The sequence below is a fragment of the Contarinia nasturtii genome, unplaced genomic scaffold (genome assembly GCF_009176525.2).
Source record: "Contarinia nasturtii isolate CC-2019 unplaced genomic scaffold, AAFC_CNas_1.1 Cnas_scaffold_78, whole genome shotgun sequence".
NCBI lineage: Eukaryota > Metazoa > Arthropoda > Insecta > Diptera > Cecidomyiidae > Contarinia > Contarinia nasturtii.
Genome location: NW_022197436.1, coordinates 3072188 through 3099478, shown reverse-complemented (window position 1 = coordinate 3099478; position 27291 = coordinate 3072188). Strand labels below are relative to the sequence as shown.

Genomic DNA, 27291 nt, shown 5'->3' with positions numbered 1-27291 from the left:
ACTGCGTTTCAATATGTTTCTTATGTGAAGAAACTTTTGATCGTACGAACGTTCTCCAAAGAATTTGAAAAATATATATATGTTCATTTCTATGGTTGCACAAAAAAAAACAACTAATGTTGCTCGTGTTTGTACGGACATTTTGACCGTCCGTACGTAATATACTTTAACTGTTTTTGACCGTCCGTCCGGGCACTTATATCCCTGAGCCGTTGACTGTATAGTCGTCTAACGTCCCAAATAAGTCGTCTGGTTAAATAGACGACTAAAGACGACTAGGTAGTCGGTTTTACTTAACAAAATTCATTTTCAGTTGATTTCAGCCAGTCAGTCAGTCAGTCAGTCACTTTTCTTCCACACGGGTTTGTCGAAAAATAATGTGAGCATGCGAAATTTGACGACTCAGTTGAACATTTTCAAATGTGACGGGTGATTTGAATTGTACATTTTTTGAACATTTTAATTAGATTCACTTTGGTGGTGTACGAATTTCGCGTAAACATTTTCCGGGTTTTGATATTTTCAATTTTAAAAAGGCCAACCTTTGAAAGAAAAAGGTTTGTACAAATTCATCATAATTGGTGTACATAATTTGTACATTTTAGTGGTGTGAACAATTTTTTGAAATTTGAAGTTGACCGGAATTTGACTATCCATCTAAGAGTTTTGCAAATGACAGTGTATCTACTGTGAAATGAATGATGCAAACAATTTTAAGTTATTTACAGCCTTCAGTGTGTATTCATTTGATTTGCTTTCATTTGAAATAACAGTGGAAGAAAAATCAATTGCAATGTGAACTATTCAATATTTCGGAATTTCATTACGTTCATTAAATAAAACAGTTTAGGTAATTCGTTTTTTTACGAACTGCATTTTTTTGTTAAAGACAAGGTTTCGTTGAAAGCCCACTACAACACATCATAATATTTCATGCAGATAGCGAAGATTTAAAGCTGCCATTTGATTCTATTTGTTCAGTTGAGTGCGAGGGCTATTGTTTGAGTTCGCATTCCTCTCTCACTTTTTTCGCCATTTTTCTAATGATGCTGTAGCCACTTGTATATACAGCGATTTGCACACATTTTTAAACTAAACACCGCTTTAAACCTTAGGGCCGTTTGATGTATGTGTGTGTTATGCGCATCGTGCTCCCGCGTTTGTCCATACTTTTATTGAAATAGTCAATAATTGTTTTGCCTCGTAAAAATATTTACGTGTGGAAATGCCATCACAATATCATTCAAATACAATAAAAGAGTCGACAACACAAACTGACTGGCGCTCATCCATTCGATGAAGCGAAGTCATATTCCATAAAATACTATATCATCAGACATCGACATCCTCACACAAACCCATTTACAGTCTCGCACTCCTACCCATTGTGTATCGTTTAATTCACGTTGAAATTTCAGATGAGTTGTCAATTTCCGACCGAGCTATCGAATTTTGAAAACATACACAAAATTCAAATTGCACAAATTAGATTAGCATTTATCACAAACATTTATAATTTCGGAGACTTCATCTTTTGTGCTATCTGTGAAATGTGACAACGGCTAGAAATTGACTACTCATCTAATATTTCGCATATTTAAAAACGTAAGAGCATCGATGAAAAAAAAACACATAAAAATTGAATTGAATGTGTGAAACGACAAAAAAAAGTTCACACATTCCAGAATGTTGAACGACAAAAGGCCAGTGGCGAGCTGTAATGTATGAAATTGCATTACTTCACATCGGACTGATCCATAGAAGGGGGCTCACACAAAAATCTATGACTACGTTATGTAGTGTATGGGTGTGAGTGCTCGCAATTTTTCCACTTCGATAAACCGTTCTCTCGCTGTGGGCAGTGCCTATTTCATCTATCAATGGCTGACACATTCAACAAAATAAAATTTCTCAACATTTTTACGCAATGGATTTTTTATTTCAATTTTTCACGGTTTTCAACATGATTAGTCAAGTCCTGAGTGATATAATACATCACGATGACGATATCAAATACAACAGAAAAACAACTATTCAAACTTGGGACTTCATTTTGAATCTTTGAAGTGAAGCTCAAACTTCGAACGCTGAAAATCATATCCAAAAAGGAAACAATTAATAATTTCAATTTTTGTATCGTAGAAGAAGTTTCACTTATTTGAACTCTGGTGTTAGTTTTTTTTGACGTAAATAGAAAGTTATCCGTGATTCATTTTCGATCGCATACATAAATATGCTTCAATGGTACATGTGGTGGTTACGCGCTCTAATCACATCAATTTGATAAGTGGTTTGTGTTGAGCTTGAACTCAAAACAAAAATCAAATGTATACTGGAAATATTGACATTTAATGCCTTTTTGCCATATCGATAAGTTGACGAATTCGATTAAAATTCCTTGAATTCTCATTGAAGTGTTATTGCCATTTTGCTTTCCATTGTTTTATTTTTGCTATGTTCGATCGAAAAAACGATTCCATTTGTCGAAACTGTTGCTGAACTGTTTCACGAAAATCAATTTTAGCTCCAAATTATAGCTTGTCGCAATCAAAGTTTTCACGCCACAATACACACACATATAAAATAGTTGCTGTTATCGCATGTATTTTTTTTTCTTCTTCTGAATAGCTTCTCTCACACGTTAGTAATTGATTTTTAACCCCTGGTTATGAATTTAAATATATAAAAAAAATGACAAAATTTCTGCATATAAAACGCACTCAGCACGTTCGTTCTTTTTTTGTCAATTTTATCATTCTTTGTGTCATTCACGAGTCAATGGTTTTTTACGTTAATTTGTACCGTGAATATACTATATGCATGCATGCGAAGAGAGAACAATCTATTCTATCGTTGAATTAATGCATGCAATAAACTAGCAATAAAAGCGATTCCCTTGTGAAAATAAAATACCTGTGAATAATATTGACTAATAATCGATCATAAAGGAGTTTTTTTGTATTTAAATATATAAACGCAACTAAAACAAGCTCCCTTATTTGACTCAAATCCAAAATCCAATCTCCTATTCTGTGATTTTTTTTCTCAACTTTAATTGCAGCCAACCACAGTTACCTAATACCGAAGATCTTCGCATTATTTAGTCAAAGTGACTGGTAGTTAACTGACAATTGATCAATGTATTCTCAATCAAATTCAATAGATTTTCACAAGGGTCGACGTTCTAAATTGAATAAAAACGATGCTGAAATTTAAATTTTGTCAATTATTATTAGCGAAAAACCGAAGAACTGCGCGTGGAAAATGTATGGAATTTTGTTTAATTTTACGTGTTTATTTGACATCGAAAAATACAAATGATATTTTCCCTTAATTTCGGGTTTTAAATGTGTGTCCGAGCTACCCCCGGTAGCAGTCGAGAAACTTTTCGACTTGCTAGGAATTTTTCACACGAAAGTAAAGAACTTTTTTTACTCTTCAATTTGAAATGGACAGAAAATTCTTCAAATTTGCTTGGAGTTTTCGCGAAAAATTCTTTCGATTTGCTAGAGTTTTTGGTTGGCCCTTAAATGAGCTCCTAGCATCATGGACTGAATATTGCCTGAACCTTTATAAATATAACGAGAACTGAATTGGAGACGAAAATTCTGGCGCTGTCCAGGAGAGATATTTACAATATTAAAGCTGGCGATTATTTTTGTAATCAGTCAGCCCATAAATACAGATGCCATGTGAACCGCTTAGAATAAAAGTAGATAATGGTAGAAAGTTAAAAAAAATCTCAGTCATAAAGTTCTGTGAAAATAATACTCAATCAAGAAAAAATTAAAAATAATAGTAAAAATAATATTCAATCAAGAGAAAAAGTGAAAATAAAAGTCGATCATAAATAATATTTTCATTTTAATCTCACTCATTTGGAAAAATTCGATCATAAAATGAGTAAAAATAATACTCAATCAAGAGAAAAAGTGAAAATAAAAGTCAATCATAAAATGAGTGAAAATAAAAGGCAAACACAATTTATGATCGATTTTTTTTCACTTTTTTTCTTGATTGAGTATTATTTTCATAGCACTTTATGATTGAGATTTTTTTTAACTTTCTACCATTATCTACTTTTATTCTAAGCGGTTCATTTTAACAGTTACCATTTAAGCTATTTTTGTCATCGCATGCAATTGCAATGAAATTTAAAAAAGACCATTTTGTACTTTTTTTTTAATTTGTGCATTTTTTTGTGGTTTATATCTCTCTCTTCTGTATATTCCATATTGGATAGAATCACCTTTTTTTTAAACTGGGTTCAAATATCAAAAACACCATAATCATTTTTGTACACATTTACCATATTTAAATGTATTGAAAATATGAATTCAAAATGGTACAATATTTGAAAGTGAAACAAAAAAGCATACCAAAAAAAATCTGTCCGTAGACATGCTGAGACGCAATCTAGCAACACACAAAAAAAACGAAACTAAAAATCGTGTGGAGTTTTGCTGTGTAGTGCGCTTTATATTGTGGTAATAAAAACGCAAAATTGTATACAAGTTGTCATTTTATGATGGGAACATTTTCGTTTTGCGTGCTCTTTGTTGGACATGCACAACAATAACATAATATGCTGACATGGATTTGATAATTGGTTTTTAATGGAAAATTTTCGCTACATGTGTGCTGTACATGTGCAATATTCGATGTTCATGTATGCAATCATGTGTGTGTGTGTGTGTGCATATCTGTGTGACGGTTTTGCTAATAACATGCAAACGAAGTTGACGTATAAAATATGCACTGAAAAATACATATTATATGAATAGAAACTCAAATGTGCTTATTATTTCGTGCCGATTTGCTTGCACCGTCAGTGCCCGGATAAAGCAAAATATGTGTGCTGTGTTCAACTTGTGTCTCTTTGGATGAGAGGTTATGCTTATGCACCGCAATAGTCAAACTACTCGAAACTATCGCCTGTTCGCCATTTTTCATCAGAGTTTCTTCTCAATTGATCGCTATTGAAAAGCGCAATGTGTCTGTATGCTTGTATATGAGTAAATACACCTGTGTTGTTGTTTTTTCTCGCCTATTTGAACTTTGCCACATAATTCCGGCTCACCCCATTTTCATTTTTGTTTCCTTTTTTTTATAAAAACATTTTTTTATCCCTCTATACTCACTTTTCCGGAAATTTCTCTTTGTTTCATTGCCATATTTTTCCGAGTTTTTCAGTTTATCAAATGAAATTCAATAACATGTTTAACATTGAACGCAACAAACAAGTTGATAGCTTTCATTTGTAAATGAGTGCTTGGCTGAATGAAAATGAATGTTGTTATCAGACATTACACGGAGATATTTTCAGCCAGCTGAATCAACTCAGGGAGCTAACGTCAGGCGCTGAAATGAACTTGAATTGATTTTCACTCACAGAAGACGTCAATTGTAATATTTGCGAACTCTGGTGGTGATTTACTAAATTACCACCATTACAATGTGTGGCATGGTGATTTTTGTATGTATTGTATTTGCTTTGCTGAGCAATATTACTATCGCTCAACGCAGTGTTGGTGGTAATACTGTACAGCGCTGTCACAGCAAAGCAAATACAATACATACAAAAATCACCATGCCGCACATTGTAATGGTGGTAATTTAGTAAATTACTACCAGAGTTCACAAATATTACAATTGACGCCTTCTGTGAGCATAATGTTTGTTTTCACTCCATTGCAGCAGCGCCTGACGTTGGCTTCCTCAGCCGAATCAGCTGCCTGAAAATATGCTCAATATAATGTCTGGTTGTTATGTATACATGCACTGGCCTCAAATATAATATGAAATTGGGTGTTGTTGTTGTTTTTCTCTGTTTCACAATTTTATTTTCACCGCTTGTATATTGGTACTGTTGCGGTTGTTAAAGTTTGTTAACGGATAATTGAAGCATTGTACTTACTGCTTTGTTTGCAACAGTTAATTGAATTTAAATGCACCGATTCGCATTAAAATATCGAAACAAATACAACTTTTGTATGTGCAAGTGTGTTGTACCACAATAAAAATAAAATAAAACGAACTAAGGACGACAAAAAAAAAAACACTGGAGAAGACGAACTTTAATCGTCACATATTTTGAATTAATTTTCATCACTATCCGGTCGATAATTTGTTTTAATTGCAACGAACAATCACAATTGCAATGTATAATTGTTATCGTCGTCTTAGTTGTACACTATACGGGGTTTATTTATGTTCACCTTTTCAGAAATTCGGTGTAAAATGCACTCACACACACAACAATAACAGCATCAGCAGCAAATGAATATCAGATTGGAAAAAGTGTTTCAACGCTTCTCATTTGATTTGTATGAAATCAGTAAATCAGTTTGGGCTCGTAGCGTGCAACCATTTGGTATTGTATATAAATTGTGTACATTTGTAGAAAAATGAAAATGAAAATACGAATTAAAATGCGTTTGAAATGAAAATCAACAAAACGACAGCAACACCGACTCACCCGGCCCCCCTCCCTAAATGAAACTGAGCAAAAAAGGTCCAATTATTGCGAAAACCAATTTATAGTTTTAATGAGATTAAATTCAAAACTTTTACTTCTTTGACAACTTAAGTGCTTGTCGCTGTTTATACTGCACAATTTATATTTGTTTTGCAATATAAATGCTGGCATGTTTGGATGGTGTTGGGTCAACAAGGACACACACATAAAAACACACGCACACACCACCTTTTTACGATGATAAAAGGCATTTTATGTAATTCGTAAAGTGACTGAGTTCCAGGAGCAGAGAAATATTCTGAATGAGCTGCAGTCACATTTAAAATGGCAACACTGCCACACTCTTTTAAGAATGATTCGATGTTGCAACTAGGCGAAGGTGATAGCGAGATGGTGGCGATGGTAATTAAAACTGCTAATAGTTGCAAACACAGAAAGATGAATATAAAATAGAAATAATTTTAACACACACACACATTGTGAAATTTACATGCTGAGAGTCTTAATAGTCTAGACTGCATCAGTGTTTAATCATACGCAACGAAAATGGTTATATGTGTATGTATGGAATATTGCGCTATATGATATTGTGCACTTCAGGGTTCTTGGACGTTCGGTCGTTTCGGTATGTTCGTTGGTTGAATTTCGATATGTCACTCACTTGCAAAAATTTCCAATTAAATGCGTTCAACAAATAAATACTTATTTATACAAACACGTATCAGTGTCGTCAGGCGTTATCTTTACTTCGTTTTACCAAGGGAATTTATTTAATTTTTACTATAATGGACAAATGAGAATCAGTTTACCGGTGACAAAAGCAACAACATTGAAATACAAATTCTTATTTAACAATGCCATAAAGTTTTTCGTTCTCGTTCATTTCATGAGGAAGAGTTTTTTTCCGGAACTTATGCTTCGGACTCAGAACACTGAATTTAATATCATGTATGACAAATTTCTTTAATTAAATGCACACGCAATGGACGAATTTAAGAAGATCACATCCACTCGAAATAGGTGATCATTTCATCATTTTCATTAGTGTTTAGAATATTCCGAAAATTTGAGTTGCCTAAGATAGCACGTGCATATGATATACAACCGTCTTGCAGTCGAATGCATTCGAAATTAAATGAATAGCATAGAAATGTCAAATTTCCAAATAAAACCATGTCTTGCGACAACCAACATAAAAAATGCACGGGGAAATCAACGATGAAATATACCGGCGAAATTAAATTAAAATGGCACAAAATGCATTATTTTACGTGAATTTAATTAGTTTCTTTTTTTTCTTCTAATTTTGGCATTTTATTTCTGAAACAAAAATTTCAGTCAGCACAAATAATTGGATTAGTATTAGCTAATGAATGTTCCGCTCACTTTGGTGCGAAAAGAATACATTTTTAACGGATAGTTTGAAGAAATTGCATTTCTCTCTCTCTCTCTCTCTCTCTCTCTCTCTCTCTCTCTCTCTCTCTCTCTAACAATTGCTCAGAGGGAATGGCGTCGAGAGCTTTAAAACTTATTTTGTTGGCTGCGCTTGGCGCAGTACAATGTCTGCTGTTGCATTAAAAGCATTGAAATGTTTGATTGTAGAAAGTAAATGTCATCAAAACTTTGTCGCTATTTGTTGCTGCAATGGTCTTGACTTTCTTTTGTTAAATGAATTATTTCCATTAGGTAAAATGAAATGACGGCAAATTCCCTTTGCCGTTAAAATGCTCCAAAACGAGAGAGAATGAGGGAGAATATGAGAAAGAGAGCGTGCTAAACGGTCGCGGATACTCGTTTGTGTAATGTTCATTTTAAGTAAAATCGATACACCTTTGACGATTGAGAAATAAAAGTTTTCGTGTGCATGATAAGGTTTTTTCTTTGGGCGATGTGTACGATGAAAGGGCAAACGATGTCATACTACTATTATTCAAATGGACGAATATCACATGAAACTTATATGGTCGAAATGTGCTGGCTAAGGGAAAAAAATTAGTTGTTTAAAGAATGAAAATAAATCAAAAACATCCAAACGAATCGAATGAGTCGATGCTGTGAGGCGAACAAATGATGGAAAAGCATAAACAAAAATTGGACGGGGAAAAAAATGTTTTATTACATCCGTTGCGATACTTGCTGCATACACAATTCCACTATTTATAAAGGCATTGACGAATAGCTAGTTGTACGATTTGAATTACCGATTGTTTCTCTCTCTCTCTCTGAAGTTCGTTCGCATTGGAGCTTATTTTCTTCCATCATCTGGACAAATATTTATACGTTTCAACATATCGTCGTGAATCTTTTGAGACGACAAAAAAAAAGAGAGATGCAGAAGAGCTGCATAAACACAATGGCCACTACACATCAACAATGGCTGCAATGGGCAAAATCAGACGGTTGGCTGTAAGAAGCATCAAGAATATAGCATTTCTAATAATAATAAAACGTAATTCACATTCACGTATATAAAATTTCAACAATAAAAAAGGACGAGTTGGAATTTGCCTCAGCGTTGCTCTATTTTCCGATGTAAACCATGGGGTGGTAAACCGAATTCCAGTTCTTCAAAGTGGATGCGTTCAATGAAATATCGGTTAAAAGAGTTAAATACAAATATAGAAATTAAAATAATTGAATTTTTGTCACCAATCTAAAAAAAAAATTGTGCAACTGAATTTGGATATTTGCCAACACAATATGGTTTGAAACAATATATTTCGACGAGAGAAAGTTAGTCTCAACGAAAGCACGTTGAAAATAGTAAACACATATACATACTCACACCCGTCCAAATTCATTCACTTCTTTTTCCTCGGTTCGATTTCGATGTCATACAAGATATAAAACGGTACAATGAACTGTGAAATAATAAAATAGGAAATGCACAAATTATAGCATCAATACCATTTGACCATAACAACATGATGGAATTCTTTCGAATTCATTCATCGTAATAAATTCAAACGAAATAAATTAATGACAAAATGAAAGAGATGAATGATTGTGAACTAATGTTATGTTAATGTCCATTTAAAACGTGTAGATGTACTTCATACAGAAATTTATATATGAGCTTGTAACACAGAATCAAGATTTATGAATATCAAAAGCAATGCATCATTTTTTGAAGAAGAAAAAAGTAAAGTTATCAGAATGTATTGTGTAAGGTAAATGTTGCATCGGTTTATGGGACGGCAACCAGAGAGATCTGGCATTTAATGGAAACGCTTGAATACCGCAGCAATAATAATACCTTACGGTTTAGGCGACCCTTTGTCTGTATAGCAATTATTCGCATCGAAGGTTTGGATATGGAAAACGTCCATTTTTTGGAAAGATAATTTGAAACATTCTGAATTCGGCAGTGTACATGCAAAACGGTTTATCTTGAAAATATGTTTGAATTTCTTATTGAGAATACGAAAAATATAACTCTGCGTCTCTTTTGAATAGTGAACATCATCATGTTGATGTTTTGGTTTAAAAATAGTCCAGTAACAGAAATGATCATTAACGAAAATAAAATTCACCAAACATCACTCAAAATGGATAGCAAATTGAAGTAAAACTTAAACATTTTGAAAACTTTATATCATTCGATGTCAGACATTGAGCAATTGAGTGCAATGCATTATTTGAATACAAAATAACTAAATTGAGCCCATTCATAATTCTCAATGCATTGCGTAAATTTCACACAAAATGCAAAATAATGGACGCTGTGTTTAAAATTAAATATGTCAATTTGTTTGAGTGCAATGTCTTATGCACATCCAGTGTCAAAGTGACAAATTGAAACTGTAAATGAATTAATATTGTTTCGCGTGGATGATCTTTAACGCCTTTTCACTCAGAGTGTAACTTCAAAAGAACATCGCACATATATATTTCCGATATTTTCGAACGCGTACGAGTAGCGAAAATAACCAACTAACATGGAAAAAATGCGTAACATCGTTAGATTTGGAGATTCGAGAAATCTTTATTTCCATTCTAAGGACATTACGCCCATCGTACATTATTTCGCTTGAATGCTTTATATGTGAAGATACACCATGTGAATAAGTGGTATATTTGGCAGCAACAACACCAACTACAGACTGTGTCCGGTGTGTGTATTTTATGACGCAGAAAGTGAATTCAAATGTGCGACTAAATCATGAATATTAATTTGTATTAATGAATACTTCACGCAGTTTTATTCATCAAAACATGAACATTTCGTGTTTTTTGTCGCCATTAATATTGCTAAGGGTGGATAAATAAAACCAAATTCACCTATTTTACTTACACATGTTCAAAGCTAGCTATTATTTCCATTTATTTTAATGCTGATTCAGTGGCATATATATAAAAATACGCCAAACTTTCATGGTTAAAGTGTCTCATTCCATGCATATGCGAAAACGAATAGCAAGGCATTGTAAAAAAAAAAATTCTGAAATGACTCATTCGTGGATATTTTTGTGTCATTATTTGAGATTAAAATGGAAAGTTCGGTTTTTCTTGCTCCATATTGAAATCAATGCGAGTCATCCAACAAGAGATCCTTTTTGTGTTATGACATATTTATTTTGGTATATATTCAAAATAATCACGTCCAAATTCAATTTTTCGTTACACTTTAACACGTACGTCCACAAATACAATGCAACGGTCCGAATTTGAATAAAAATACTTTTCTGGATCAGTCGGTTTCCATAGATGATTTTCATATGGTCAGTGGTAGACAGGTTTGAAAATGTAAGAAAAAAACACATAAATAGACGGAGAGAGAGACGCTTTTAAGCTGTTTGTAGAATACACGCAACAAGATCCTTTTTTTACCTTTGTTATGTGTTTCTCTTTCGCGCTCGTATTCTGTAGTATAACTATGGGTTTTACATTCATTTTGCATAGATTTATTTGCGTTTTGAGTTTTTATACTTGTTTGTTGATCATAAATTGTTTTTGTTTCATTTTCAAGTAATGTGTGTGTGTGTGTGTGTGTGTGTGTGTGTGTGTGTGAGAATGTGATTTGTACATTTGCGTGTGTGTGTGTTTGTACCGCAAAAGTTAAACTTATTCAAAGCTCTCTCTCTCATCAGTATGTTTGTTTCTTACTTATTCTTTTTTATATGATTTGTCTAAACAACAAAAAAGCACCGAACGGAGGGAGGGGTAAAACATAAGTTGAAATCTGTTTCGCTTTGAAAGTAATATTTCATAAAATTCGATTTATACCATTCTCGTGTGTTTTTCTTCTCTTTCTCTTTTTTTCTCTACAGAACTCGACACACACACGACGCTTGTGCGATTCACATGTGGAATTTCATACAATTGACTTTTGACACGAACTCACTGCTTTTCTTTTCCGCTTGTCGACTCACCATTCTGAACCATTTTTGTTAAATCGCCGTTAGGTAAAACTCCTGAATGGGATTACACACACTGATATACACGATTTGAATGTTAAATCTAGACATGAAAAAAAAATGCCGAATAGAATTCATATGTAGAAAAGAACGATGAAACAGGACGATTTCCGTTCTTTTTTTCTCCGGTTCTCGGGTTTCATCCATTGAGCCGATAGAGAGAAGAAACTACGAATTGTTTAAATTCATGTTTTGAAATTGGATTTTATACAACCGATTTCACAACATACATATATATCGAATAATTTCGGCGGCTGAGAAACCGCGCACTGCATTAAATGATTGATGAATGATGACATTTGTAAACAAATCAACCGCCGCTAATAAGTGACTGCTAATAACAAACCGATATTTATGATAAGACAACTATGATAAGATTGTGTATGTGTGGAATTTTCATTAGTACAAAAGTCATGAATTCGCCGCCACAACAAGAACAATTAAGAAACATTCAAATGAATTTAAAGTATGTTTGTTATGTGCACGATATGTACGTGTTTTGTTTCTTTGTTTTCGTCCGTTTTTTTTTTTGGTTTGAAGTTTCAACATTTTGCATAAAAAGTTAACGAAATATGTTTTATTATCGTAACCGTAAGACATCCATCATTGACATGGCGGTGTATAGCTTGTACATTTGGCGTTGAAGTGTTGATGTTTGTATGTATTATACAAATGTGTTCGGCAAATATGTGAAATCACAGACAAGCATAATAACAACTTACAATCGCGCATAGATTAAAGCACGATAGCAAGTGGAGAAAATATTAGGTAAACCGTGTTCAAATAATTAGAAAATAAAAACATGCTGTTTAAATTTATTGTTTGATTTCAACCATAAATCCGATAATATTTATGTTGATATATTAGTGGCTCTTTTTACTGTTTACCACCAATAATTTTCGCTTCATCTTGATTTTTATTATCTGGAAACTGGTAATTAAATCCTTTTCTCCATTTTTCACCAGCCGAATTTTATTCATTATCAGCTGCCTTTATTTCATTCAACATTAGCTAAACAAATAAATTTATGATTGCAATTTCGAGAGCTCCGATTTAAATAGTGAATTAAATAAATTGGTATCCGAAAAAAGAAAATTTGGCCTCAAAGAAAATATTTCACGTCATATTCTTTTTCCCGGCTGTGTCCGGTTTCTTTATATAAATTCGACCGAAATAGATGTCCTATTTTGTGAATAATTTATAACAACTTTCATTTTGTAATATCTTTAAAAAGATAAGTTAGAAGTTTTTTGCATAATTTAACTTAGGCTGTAATCATAACAGAATGCAGAAAGAATCATCTTTTCACTCATACAAATCAAAGTCGAACAACTGTTGTGAACAATTTCGAATGAAAAACCGTATCCTCTTGGAAATGGATGTGAAGAAGAAGGCATGTACCAACTTCCGTGGTGCTTCTAATCAATTTAATGAAGAATTCTCAATTGCATGTTTTCGGGGGTAAAATGTCAGAAGAAGAAAAAAAAAACGCAAACTTTTCATAGCGAACCAATAATAAAGAAAAAAAGACGAAGAAAAAGAAGTAAATGTATCCCAAACACATTGCCTACATTAATAGACTCCGTATATTAAACGGTACCGAAGACCTCTTACATGCTCTACATGCTGCAGAAATAATAATAATAAAAAGATATACACATTTCGAATTTTCGATTCGGAATTTTCAGCATGTATAAAACGCTCACACAGGATTTCCATAGTATTTACATAAAACTTCAATAACTCAGTATAACCAATTTCATGACATGCAAGCCAGAATGAAACATCGAATATGAAGAAACACTCACTGAATATGTATCGTGCCTTTTGTATGTGTGTGTGTGTGTGTGTGAGAGTGTATGGCAAAAAAGACCAAAAAACATGTAAAGAATTGCTCGGAGAGACAAAGAAGCTACCACACACGAAACGAAAATAGTCGGAATAAATCTGTTTTTCGAACAATCTTTTTCCGTATCGCATATAATAACCTTTCCGCATGTTCGAATAATAAGTAGATTCGATATTAAAAACATTACTACTCTGTATTGCACCACTGTTTCCTTATTTCCATCTTTCTTTGGCTTCTGGTTTGGCGTTTCGTATATTCCATTGTTTTTTCTTCCGCCGTCTCCGTCAGTTCTTATTGTTGTTTAAGTATTTTTTTTTTCTTTTCAAATATTTATCATCATCACTTCACAAAACATACGAATTACTTCCGAACATTTCAAGAATGTGTGCTGCGTGTGTATCTGTTGTGGTAAATTCCAAAAAGTAGAGTGCATTTTGGCTTCGAATATGCGGCGATGGGAAATACCCCAGTCGTTTTCATTTTTCTAATTAACAATATCAGAAAGTTCAATTTGTCACATAAAAAGAAAGACTCGTCGTATCGATATAGATCCAATCATTAGGTTTAAATGTGATTTTAATTGTGCGGTTCTTTGATACGAAAACTTCGATTATTATTATCGTAATTATTATTGCCGATACAGGCATATCGATGTTCAACACATTGAACATAGTTTAAACATTTAAATGGTTTCAGAAACCAAAGAATTTGTTTAATCCGTTAAAGTAAGTTTTTGATCACATCGACCATAGTAAAAGTAATGATGATCGGAATTGTTGTACGTCTTTCGTTTTTCGATTTTTCATTGTTATAAAATATCATCTCATTTGAACTTTTCCGTCGATAAGCCAAACACGTTATTTGCCGCACCGATTTTCCGAAATTGGAATCGACGAGAGAGAGAGAGAGTATGCATGCATAAGCATGCACATCCATTGGATGAACCGCATACCATATAACAGAGACGCTGTACTATATGTCTGTGTTATTAAGTTATTCTCAATTTGCCTGGCTGCTAGCAACTTATTGAATTTGTTATTACCGTTATTGCTTGCTGCTTCGATTAAATGAAACTTTCATCGAACGATAGAATCGAAGAGAGTCTCTCGTTCTCTTTTTCCCATCGTTTCACCCATTCGTCGCTTCATCTTTTGTTTGTTGGGTTGCCTGTGAAATGCCGATACTGATGTTGATACGCTTTTGCAAGCATATTTATACGTCTTTATTGTGTGTACTATGTGTGAGTATGCCAAATGCCAAAGTTGCCATATTGATTTTAAAAACTGCATCAATATGCATTGTGATGTGCACAATGTTATTGTTACTCTTCCATTTTAACTTGGCTGAATGGTTTTTGTCTTTGCCAAGCAAAAATCAACTCGCAAAACTCGTAGATTGTATTACATACATACAGACACAATCATAATATTCATGATATCCATATAAAAACGAGTTCAATAATGTGATGCAACACCATCATTTTCTCGGCTCATAGTATAATATATATATGTATTTTTATTTTTCGTTTGGTTTTACTATAGTTTTCACTAGACAATTTAGAAAAAAGGTATTTTTGTACATTTTTTTCTCTTCTTTCGGTACATTATCAACAAACGATGAAAAGTCGTTGGTTGAACTTTGTAAAACAGAAAAAAGGGCCGAAAATGAAAAGCAGCACAGAAATGAACCCAACAACAAGTAAAAAAAATGAATAGTTTTTTTTGTGCATGCATACACTTCAAATAGTAGTCGTTGTAACTTTTGAAGCAAAGTCCTAAATAGCAAAGTATTACTGAAAAACTGAACGAAGAAAAATGGCAAGAGAAGAAAAACAATTTGGATCAATTTTGAGCTGCATTCTTTTTTTAGTGTGTTATATTTTCCGATCATCGTAACGTGCACCCATAGACATCAAATGCCATATAATGGAGTGTATACAATGACCGTGTGTCGATGCTGAATACGCCATATATTCTTTTTCTCTCTCTCTCTCTCTCTAACCCTATCTCCAATTTTACGATATCAACGTTTTACAAGGCAATATATTTGTAATATTTCTTCTTCGACTCATTTAATTTTGTCCATTAAATTGAACACAACGTATTAAGAACAGCACACGAAAATATATACCTGCGAATATGTGACATATTGACGGAATTTTAATGCAGCAGAAAGAAATTCACCGGAAGACACAAAGAGACAGAAAGAGCGGAGTACACATACGATATGGAAACAAACGACGAGGACGATCGAGCTAGAAATAAAGAGAGACCTTAATTTTTTTTCTACATTTTGAGTTTACAGTGTTTTTTTTTATTCGAATCGTTTTGGCTTTGGATATACTACGGTAGCTTTTTGAAATAATGTACGTTTGCACTTCTTTTGATGCAACAAATATGATGAAGTTTGTGTTTTATCTCGATACAGTTTCGTTTCGATCTTTTAAGCTCTTATTTGTTTTCAATTCACCTGAATGGCTCTGTATCTGGCTTCTTTTCTCTTTTATTCTTTTTTCTCATGTACAAACTCAACTTGTATTAATTCGTTTGGCCCATTTTTACGACGTACTATTGCAGGCAATGCCATGGCGCACGGGATGTTTGGATTAACGGTTATTGTGGCTGTGTTTGAGAAGTATATATATGTTTTGACATAAAAATCGGCTTCAGCGAACGAAATAACTGATGCCTAAATGATGAACACAAAGAAAATGGAATCAAAATCGAATGTGGGCTATAAGTGCTTTTCGACTTTTGGGGCCGTTTATACATCGTGTGATTTGAGCTGTTCGGTCGTCAACAGATTGTCAAATGAAAGCCCAAAACTCAATTGACTGAGCTGGATTTATTGAAAACAATCACGCATTGTTTTCTTATTCGTATTGAACTTTTTTTTTCTTCATTTTTGTACAAAATGCGGCCGAGAAAATATTTCGAGCCAGGCATTTCTTTTTTTTCACCTTATTGTGGGCGAACATTTATTCTTTTAAACAAAACGCATTTTCATCACTCATGTAAGTCGTTACTCTGCTACCTTTAACAGAATCAAATCCGTTTGATTTACAAAATGTTATTTTACGAAATACCAAAAAATCTCATGCCATCGGAAACATGCTCGACTGAGAAAAAAAAACAGGAGAAAAAAAGTACAAATCCAAACGATCGTATACAATGGCATAAGAGTGCGGGCGGTGTCTAGACTCGGAGAATGTTTATCACTCGACTTGGACGCTAATAAACTTCGCTAACACACATCGAGTAATTTTTCATCAGGCACTGGCTTCACCATAGAAATAATCTATTTAAATATTTTTATCCACGTTATACTTACAGTGTCGGTGCGATATTTGACGTGCCATGCGTTTCTTTGACGCATGCACATAAAATGCGCAGCTAGCCAATGTGTCCAGAGCATTTCGTATAACCAAGCCAATTTCCGTTTTTTCATATTGTATTCATTGATTTGTTTTGCCTTACGTTCGCTCAGTTGCCAGTGTATTCAATCAATCTTCAGCAATCACCATCACTTAAGCAGTTGGCACGCACAACATATTACCTACCATATTACACATTCACTTTTCAGTCAATGAAAATTCGGTGCTCAACGACAACAAACCAAACTCTACCACCATCACCAGATTGAATCTGGTTTAGCGTTGAGCTTTTAAACAACTGCTCTTCTTCGACAAAAACCAAAGTAATCGTTGCAATGTTCGCATTCTTGGGTGTCAAGTCAAAAACCAAGACGGTAGAGAGAAAAACAGATAGAGAGAGAGAGATAAAGAGAGTAAAATAGCGATAAGTCGAACACAGCATATTGGCAAATTGTTGATCGATCCGAAGTCATCAATGTCATTGCTGGATTGTGGCAAGTATCTTATAAACTTTGCTGATGCTTTTTTTTATTCCACGAATCGTCTTGGATTTTATGGTAAAAATCGGTGCTGTCAATACATTAAATCGTATTGTGAAGCCAATAAATCGTCTGCAGGCTTTCGCTTTCAATTCATAATGAAAATGCAAAAAAAAAAATCGAGAAAAAAATCAAAACGGTTCGATAACTTTTTTTTCGTTCGACAACACGGTATCCTTGAAATTTTACACCATGAATTTTACATTCATGCCTGATTGTTTTTTCAGCTTGAAACATTTTTAAGAATAATTTTTGATTCGTGAGATTTGTGGAAAAAGAAAAAGACATTTTCATCAAAAATTGTAGACATAACATACTTCAATATTTATTATCGACCTGCACTCTGACTGACTTCAGCTTCGTAAATCACAGTAATTTTGTAACATAAAAGATGTATCATCATACTGAGATAGTTTGGGTACATTTGAAAGCTTTCTTAATTTACTGCGATTTGATTAGTGGCCTATGAATTCTAAGAGGACGCCCCAAATATTACATTATTTACATTGCATTTGGTGTTCGTAAGATGTTCACTTCAAGTAATTCCGGAGAACTGAGTCTGAAGTTCAGTTCCAAAATAAATTACGACTCATGTTTGTTCACTAATATCAAACTTTGAATGTAGACTAACCTAGCGAACCGCTTTGACTTTTGTTTTCTCAGTAATAAAGTTTTTTGTTCTTGCTTGGCAAAAAGCTTTCTGATTTGTGCACTGTTTGATTTTGTCTATAATTGCTGAACATTGATAATGGTGTCAAAAACATCATGAAAGCAAACTAAATGCTAACACATGATACCCGTGGTGTTAACCAATTAATGAGATATTTTGTTCAATAACAAGAGACTTGTCCATTTTACTATAATTCGGTCACTTTTACCCTAACTCATGTTGAATTTGATTAATAACACACACATAACAACAAAATCAACGAGTAATGGAAATTATTGGGGAACAGTCGAACCTAGATTTTATTTACCACTTTCAGCAGTTTTCAATTTTTTACTGAGATGCTTTTTGTTTCTTTTCAAACTCAACATCAAATTTGAAGTAAAAGCAAGTAACAAACTTAATGCTGAATCAATTCAATATGAAGTTTCTTTTTATACCAACTTTTTTTGAGGTGGGGAAGCAAAATGCGCATCATATTTGATATTTAATTCTGAGTGGGATCTCTTTCATTGAATTTCTTTTATGAAAGAATGAAATTCGTCGAAAAATTCTATTTTTAGATGAAAAAAGAGCGTTTGTTGCAAATAATGCTAAGAGTTTTAAAAAGCATGGATTGAGAATTGAATCCATTTACGCTTAGCATGAAGGATAATAAATAAAAGAAAAAATTTCATTGTTAACTAAGTCCGAACTAAAAATAAATTTCCAGAAAAAACTCTCTCAAAATAGCAATAATAATCATTATTCTCTTTATATAAAGAGAAGTTTTAAAAGATTATCAATAATATGTGCTACAGTGAATTTATTTGAATTTAAGAATGATAGCAGCAAGCATAACTGGTATTACCCAGTAACCTTAAAAGTATACAATACTCAGCCGTCTAACGTATTAACAAATGAATTGCACATACAAAAGAGATGGTGGCGACAGTGGTGATGGGATTTTTAAATCTATTTGAACGACGCCACGTTACTATACTTGTTCATTATAACGTACATGTAACAGAAGAAACACACAGTCCATATCCACGCTAGTGGACATAAATGATTTGAAGAATACTCGCAACCGTCAATGTGAACTAGATTGAATATGCAAACATACAATGAAAATGACTTACAAAGTGTGTTTCAAAATACTATCACTGATGTGTACACCATTCTGACTCAAAATTTGGACAGTAAAAATACGTGTTATTGTTATTGTTGTTGTCGTTTCATTGCTGCGAAAAAAATCTCACATCAATTTATTGAAGTTCGCTATCCATGTGCTTTGACTATAGCTGATAATGAAAATGACTAGACAACCTCCTTCTGTTCTCGTTTTCAGAAATTCCCATAAGCGAGTTTCTTCAAGTACTTTCCATTTTAAACTATCCACAAATACATTATTTAGATATCGTTTATATAAAAAAGTTTTTGTATTAATTTTCATTGACAAAATTTTCATTCTTGATTTAATCGTTTGATTAATCACTTGAGAATTTGAACGAAAAAAAAAATCAAAGCAGAAAAGGGTTAACAACAAGAGAGTTTCAAAGAGTTTGAATAATCACAATTTCCAAAAATTAGTACAAAGATATTGAAAATTGATGGCAACATGATATGCACAGTGTGAGCAAGGGATGTCACTTGCAGTCGGGGACTTGCCGATTAGAAAACTTCTACTTGGAAATCCCAATGCTTCGTTTTAACGGTAATTTCATCCTTTATTTGTACAAACAGAGACGAACACAAGATATGGAGAATGGATGGAATTGGAAAAAGCAACCAAGGAGACTGAAGGGAATTAAAGTAAAGAACTTTTTGAATACTATCGAATAACATTGCAAATTTTCCAAAGATGTACAAAAAAGAGAAAGTTATTGACTAGTCGGAAAAAATGGTTTCTTTTCTTTCATCCATTATGTAGTTTTTGGTTTCGAATTTTTTTTAGTTTCGATTTGTGTTTGTCTCCAAACGAATACCAAGTTTCTATATCTATTTTGCCCATTTTTTTCACGATTGCTAATGCAATAGGATAAACATAAGCGAATGTACAAATGAATGCACATACGAAAAATCCCGGCCGGCCAAATAAGAGTATTGCAAAAGATTCAAACGATCAAAGGTACGGAGCAAAAGTTTGTTTGTTTTTTTTCTCTCTCGTTTCTACTGTTACCCTCCCCCGTTTTTTTTTTGCCATTTGAATCATTCTAATGATGACTTCTGTTTGGTCGGGAACTACGTTTCAGAATATTACTGCATTTTACTGGCAAATGTAATGTCTAAACAGGTTGAAAACGATAAGAAAATGTGCTAAATGGCCATGTATACAAATCGTCCAGCATAACTAAAATGCATGAAAACTATTTTAATTTTTTTCTTTCTATTTCATTTTGCCGACTTCTTTTTATTTCCTTACATTCTCTCTCTCTCGCTCTCCCTCTCATCACGTCGTCAGACGGTGAGCCCATTTTTTTTCCAACAACTGGTCATTTTTTTCACTTTTGAATGAAATCACCAAAAAGCCATTTTCTTTGAGAAGAAAAGTTTTTTTACGCTTGAAAACATTAAAAGCGTTTCTGAGGGTTTGCTACACCTGCATACCAACTTGCACATATACACTTTCATAAAAAGAAAACAAATTCTCGTCCGATATTCTTCAATGTTGATGCTACATTTTTTTGTCCGTTCTTTCTGATTGCAATTGCACTCTTTCTCGCTCTATATCTCCTCTTTCTTGCCATCTATCTCCCTTATAGCGTGACGAGTTTGTTCGTTTTAAAAAGTTTCTTTCCAAATGTAGTGTATAGTAAGTTGATTCATTCACTTAATGTATATCCATTTGCGTTTTAACTTTTTATTTATGTGAATTTGGCGCATTTTCACCGTACAGTTTCCATAATTAATATTCAAATGTGTTCGAACGAACGCAAACACGCATTTCCAATCTGTTGATAGATTCAATCAGTTGTTGTGTGTATGTGCTGTTGACGCGTGAGAAAATTGCTGTTCAGTGAACACCATGAGATATCTGTATTTCGATGCTAAAATATAATATAAGAATGTAACATTTAATAAGATAGCAACTAGAATATGGATGAAACTTCTTCGAACTGTAAAACAATCGATCACATTTTATATTGTCTGTACAAAATGCTACGTTAATCACATATCGTTTGTTTTTATTACAATATATTAAATAATAATCTATATTTTTAATCAAATATTTGCTTTTCAAAATTGAGAGAAAAAGAACGTGTTCTTGAAGGGGATTGACAGAAACATTTATTGAATTCATTTCATCACGAATTAAAATGTAGGGCAAGCTGATTTAATTTAAATAGGATAGGTGTTTGTGTTTGAATTATCCATTCCAGAGAAATATTTGAGCGACATTTTGGTATATAAAATGGGGATTGTAACGTCAGCCGCATACTTTGGCATCTAAATTCGAACAATTTGAAATATTTTTCGAAATAAGACGATAAATTTATTTCGATTTTGTGAAATTCAATGAAATTGGGACGACATACCAGGTGTTCGATTACCGATTAATTTTATTTTTATCATTTTTGAGGATATATACAAAAATGTAGAAATTAATGTGAGAAGGAACGCTCTGAGGAAGTGGAACAACGATGAGCAAAATATCAAAAGTAAAAAAAATTAATATTATGTAAAAGAGTTCGTTTACCCCTTGAGAATTACTCGAGACTTGCACACATACGCTAAAATCCACCATGCATTAACATCGCAATTGTTACAACAAACAAAAACAGTTGTGTGTTAATATTTCGTCGAATATGATATAACTATATAATATACAAACACATCTCTTCGTGTTCGATTTGTTTCATATGTATATAAATTGAAGCGTTTTAATTCGATGAAGATTAACACAATTTACTTTTTCGTTAAACACAAAGCCGTTTCATTCATGATGATTTCGGAGCGTATCGACAAAATTGTAGTTAATTGTTCATAATTTCGAAACCAAGTCGCCTCCATCATGCATACTCTGAGCATACTATGCATAATACTTATGGTTTGTAGCTGTCAATTTGATAGAGTTTTTGTTATCTACTCATTCTCCAAATTTTTATTTTGACTATAGCTTCAAAACTTATTGCAATTGGCCCTGGGAATTCCGGTATGTTTACAAATTGGTGATGTTCGTACCGTTTTATTTGAAGTGCCAACCGAGGGACAAACCTTAAAAATTATAATACCGCAACAATATAGTGGGTTACCGTTGAAAGCAGAACCATTTGATCCAACTTCGAAAAAAACAAGCACGAATCCAGACATGTGGCCATGCATTCTAACAGGACATAATGATGCGAAACCAATTGAGTCTAAATAAAATTGATGATTTAGACGAAAAGAGTAAAATCTGTTTAGTGAATGATTTGGAAGCGTAAGACAAATAAATAAAATAACAGTTTTCACCGAATAATATATTGAATGTTTTATATATGCATAACAAAACCCGTCACACATAAATAGTATCGAAAGCGCAAAAACTATAAAGAGTCGTTCATTTAAAGTTCTTAAAGCCGTTTCTATTTTTCGCGATAGCTTTGTACATGTTCGTCGATATGTCCTCATTGTTAAATTCCTCAATATCTCCCTGGATTTCTTTCTCCACGTAAACAATGCAACCAGAAAGGCAGTAGTGAAAAGTAAGACATTCAAAGCTATTTGAAGATTTTTTTGTTGTTCTTTAAATCCACTTAACAACTTCATGTAACATTGTCTAGCAAAATCTGCGCAAATATTACGAAGTATACGTGTTTCACTGAAATCAAGAACAACATGTAGAACGGTATGAAGAATAATAGAGAGGGGGAGAGAGAGAGAGGAAGGGCGAATGGAAGCGATATAGAGAAAGAAATCGTTATGAGCTCCTCAGTCAACTAATCACACTAACGAATATGTACAAAAATACACGAAAAAAAAATATGAAGTTCGAAGCCAATACACAATCTTTTCCAAAAGTTTTGCAACACGCGCGTCCGTTGACAACGATGAGATGTGTGAAATTCTGAACTCTGAAGTAACATTAAAAACTTATGCATACTTTTAAATGTTGATGCGCATCGTTTTTGAGAATACAATATACGAAACGCTGTGTGTGTCAAAAAGCTGAGTATTTTTTCTCTCTCCCATTTTGTTTGTATAACGTTGTTCGAAACAAAAATGAGATCGTCGATAAAGTTCGGTTGGAAAAGGCACACACCAACGACGAAGATGAAGCACAGCTATTTCATGAATTTTTGCTTATTTGCTTGTCTGAACGTAATGCTGGAAAAAGAGCACATTTTTCTGATGCCGTATGTATCCGACTAGTTTTTGGCAAGAAATACACACACACACACAACAACAACAATGCAACCGGCAAACACATTAAAATGTTTGTCTCAAGTGCTTTCTTGACTGGCATTCTTCAGTGTGTACTATAATCATTGTATCACACAACCACTTTTCAAAAATGAGAGTCGGGATGGTATGCAAAGGTGCTTTTCTATTTTGTATATTTGTATGTGTGCTCACGCGAGGATGGTAATGTCGATGCTGTTGAATAGCATGCATCCAAATAATGGTTTTGTATATGTATTGATATGCGCAAAATATTTGTTGATGAAATTCTAACGTCAATTGCGGTACATTTATGAGCATATATTCTTTTTTTTTCTCTCTCTCTCTCACACATTTATTGACATGCATTTTTCCACTTTGACACCGATATTATATAAACTCGTCATTTTTCTGTTGGATAAAAGAACGCACAAAACACGCTCAATTTCAATAATATAAAATGGTAGTTATGCTGTAGATGCCACGCAATGTTCAAGTACTCTCGTCTTGGTGGAAAAAAATTCCATTTAAATTTAATAATTTTCACTTATATCCGCCAGTTTATGGTCACAGTGTGCATCTTTTTTTTACTTGTCTCGCTCGTTTCCTTTATACTCAAGTGCCTCATCGCGCACCGATCGTAAACTCATTTCGTTATTCATATTCTATGTAATAAGTGTTTGCATTTGGTGGAAAACCACAGCATCGATTCCCTAGCCATACGTCAACGTTGACTGACTTGCAGCACATTGCAAAAAGCGCAACGATTCAGCACATTAATTTTTGTGTAGGTTAGACAAACATTTACATGGAATATGTCTGGTAAATATCATGTTACCTGACTCAATTGAATCGTATGCCGTATTGAACTAATCGGTTAATTGTCAGTTTATATTGAATTAAAAACCAAATGTTTTTTTTCTCTCTCTCCTCTTTCAATTCATTTTATGCCATTCAAGTGATTGCCGTTCTGAATAATGTCGATCAAACTAAACATTGATACATCCAAGATATGTGCATGCGATTTCATTCAACGGTGGAGAGGGAGAGACAGAGAGTAAGAGAAATAGTGATACACGACAGTTCTAATATTATATTTTTGTTATCATGAAATGCCGTTCCCTATAGTTTCAGGTAATTCCATAAATAATGAATTCTTCCGTTATTCCCATAGGATGTGTATTGCTTTCAATTTGAAAACATCGGAAACAACAATCTATAGCTACGGCAACATACGAACAGCAGTCGCATCACCATTTTAAAAATGTGAACACACTTCGCATAAGCGTATAGGAGAAAGCGGAAAAAAAAATTCAAGAAGAAATTGATGCGATGGCGGTAACAGCAATTGAAATCATAAGGAAAAATATAAACGTGAATAAAAGGGACACGAGAAAGAAAAAAAAATGTAATACACATCCTATGGTGAAAATGTTGTCAGAAGAAAAATAAATAAAATGAACGAATGAAAGCAAATGAGAAGAGCGAAAAAAAATCATAATAACGACCAGTACAAGTATCATATTAGAGGAGTGTCGGCACGAATGCAGAGCGAATGTGTAACACGAAAAATTACGAAACAACAATAACAATTTGAAATTGTATCCGATATATTTTGACACACCATTTGAACAGCGGGCGAAAAAAAAAATTGTCGAAAATGCTTGAAATCGACAGACAACACACATGTATGCTTTTGTAAGCGACGGAATGCAAAACAAGAACCTAGAGACAGTGCAAATAGAAAGTGAGCGAACGAAAAAAAAAACAAGAAATGAATAGCGGCAGCCAACATTTATTTAAACTGTACTTGAAAACACCATTTTCGATCGGCATATCGTATTGAATCGCATCGTACACAATGGGGATTAGTTTTCTTCTATTATTTTCTTGGCGAGTGTGTATATATATGTGTGTCGGGTTCCAGTTTACAAGAAGATTCAATTGCTTGCACACAAAATAGATGTTCAACAACATGTTATTCCCGATGAAACGAGAGAAAAAACATGAACATCAGCAGAAGCAGCCGAAACAACAACACACTAGCAACAATAGAAGCACCGATGGTGCCACCAAACGCGCTTTTGATGCCATGTTTCATTGGTCTGTCTGCAGTTTTCGCGCTCTTAGCATATGCATAGATTACTTTTCAAATATGTATTAACACTGTTTTCACATTTTCGCCAAGTTTGTCGCATTTTCGAACGCTTTGCTCTCTCTCTTGCCGAACCAAACAAAACTGCTAGCTTTTAACTGCCAACTGTTTGTTGGTATTTAGCGTAATTTCAACGTTTTGTACCAAAGTTGAATGTAAATTGCCGTTGTTTTCGGCAACAACAGCTCTCTCTCTCTCTCTCTCTCTCTTTCTATCACAGCTCTCGCACGTTCTTTCTCTCAATTGGATCGCGAAAATATTACAGAGTGTGTATTTGAGCTTTTGGTTTGACTGTCGTCAATTCGCCAGTTCGTTCTGCCCAAATCCCATACGATAAATCGATCGACACTGACAAAGAGTGCAGTGCTCGCGACATTCTTAGCCTCAATATAGTAAACTACATACCGGTTTTGTCTGATAAACAAACAAAACCAAAAACTGATGCAATATGAAACTAGAATTTTATGTGTTTCATTTATTATTTCGATTTTTATTTTCATTGCGAATTTCCATTTATTTTACCGAGTGTTGCAACTCATCGTTGTTGAACCCAGAGAAATTTTCAAATTTTATTGTACTATCGTCACTGGAGTGTGTGTTGTCGCTCACTTTCTTTCTTTGAAACACACATTAGCATAAACATAGCGATTTTCAAACCAAACTATCCAATGTGCCAATGTGCAAAATATGGGATGTATATTCGAATGTCGGCACATGTGAAAGTCGAAAATGTGGACTAGGTTTAAATAATTGTACCAAAAATGTACTTAATTGTACCGCAATTTATTTTTAATTAATTTTTTTTATGGCTGATAATAATTGTACCTAAAATGTACCTGCAAAATAACATCATCATAAAGTCATTACATCGATGGTGTTCTTCTGCAGAGCATGTCCTTCAAAATTCACGTGAGATTTCCCGAAAAAATGGCAAAAATGAAAATCAACGATATTTTTTAAAATTTTATTGCTGATAATAATTGTACCAAAAATGTACTTAATAGTACCGCAATTTATTTTTAATTGTACCTTACTCGTTTGGATAATATTTGGAGCCCACATTTCGGGCTAACTCAATATTGTGATAGAATGACGAAAACAAAACTCAAAGATATTTTTTAAATTTTTATGGCTGATAATAATTGTACCTAAAATGTACCTTCAAAATAACATCATCATAAAGTCATTACTTCGATGGTGTTCTTCTGCTGAACATGTCCTTCAAAATTCACGGGGGGTTTCCCGAAAAAATGGCAAAAATGAAAATCAACGATATTTTTTGAAATTTTGTTGCTGATAATAATTGTACCAAAAATGTACTTAACAGTACCCTAATTTATTTTTAATTGTACCTTACTCGTTTCGATAATATTTGGAGGTCACATTTCGGGCCAACTCAAAATAGTGATAGAATGACGAAAAAAAGCGGGAAATTGAGATTGGACCTTAATTCACCGAATTCAGCCATAA

At 33.5% G+C, this 27291-nt stretch overlaps 1 protein-coding gene and 1 long non-coding RNA gene across 2 annotated transcripts in view; one reads left to right on the top strand and one right to left on the bottom strand.

Annotated features, from left to right (window-relative positions):
- Positions 1-8758, bottom strand: part of LOC116348143 — a 408212-nt gene extending 399454 nt beyond the window's left edge. The window contains exon 1 of the mRNA XM_031779139.1: positions 8680-8758. The gene's annotated coding sequence lies outside the window, so the exon portion shown is untranslated. The remainder of the gene's footprint in view (positions 1-8679) is intronic.
- Positions 8759-22171: 13413 nt separating this feature from the next.
- LOC116338175 lies at positions 22172-22766 on the top strand. The gene is made up of 2 exons (XR_004200855.1): positions 22172-22353; positions 22423-22766. It is a non-coding gene; the product is annotated as an uncharacterized LOC116338175 (long non-coding RNA).
- Positions 22767-27291: the final 4525 nt, after the last annotated feature.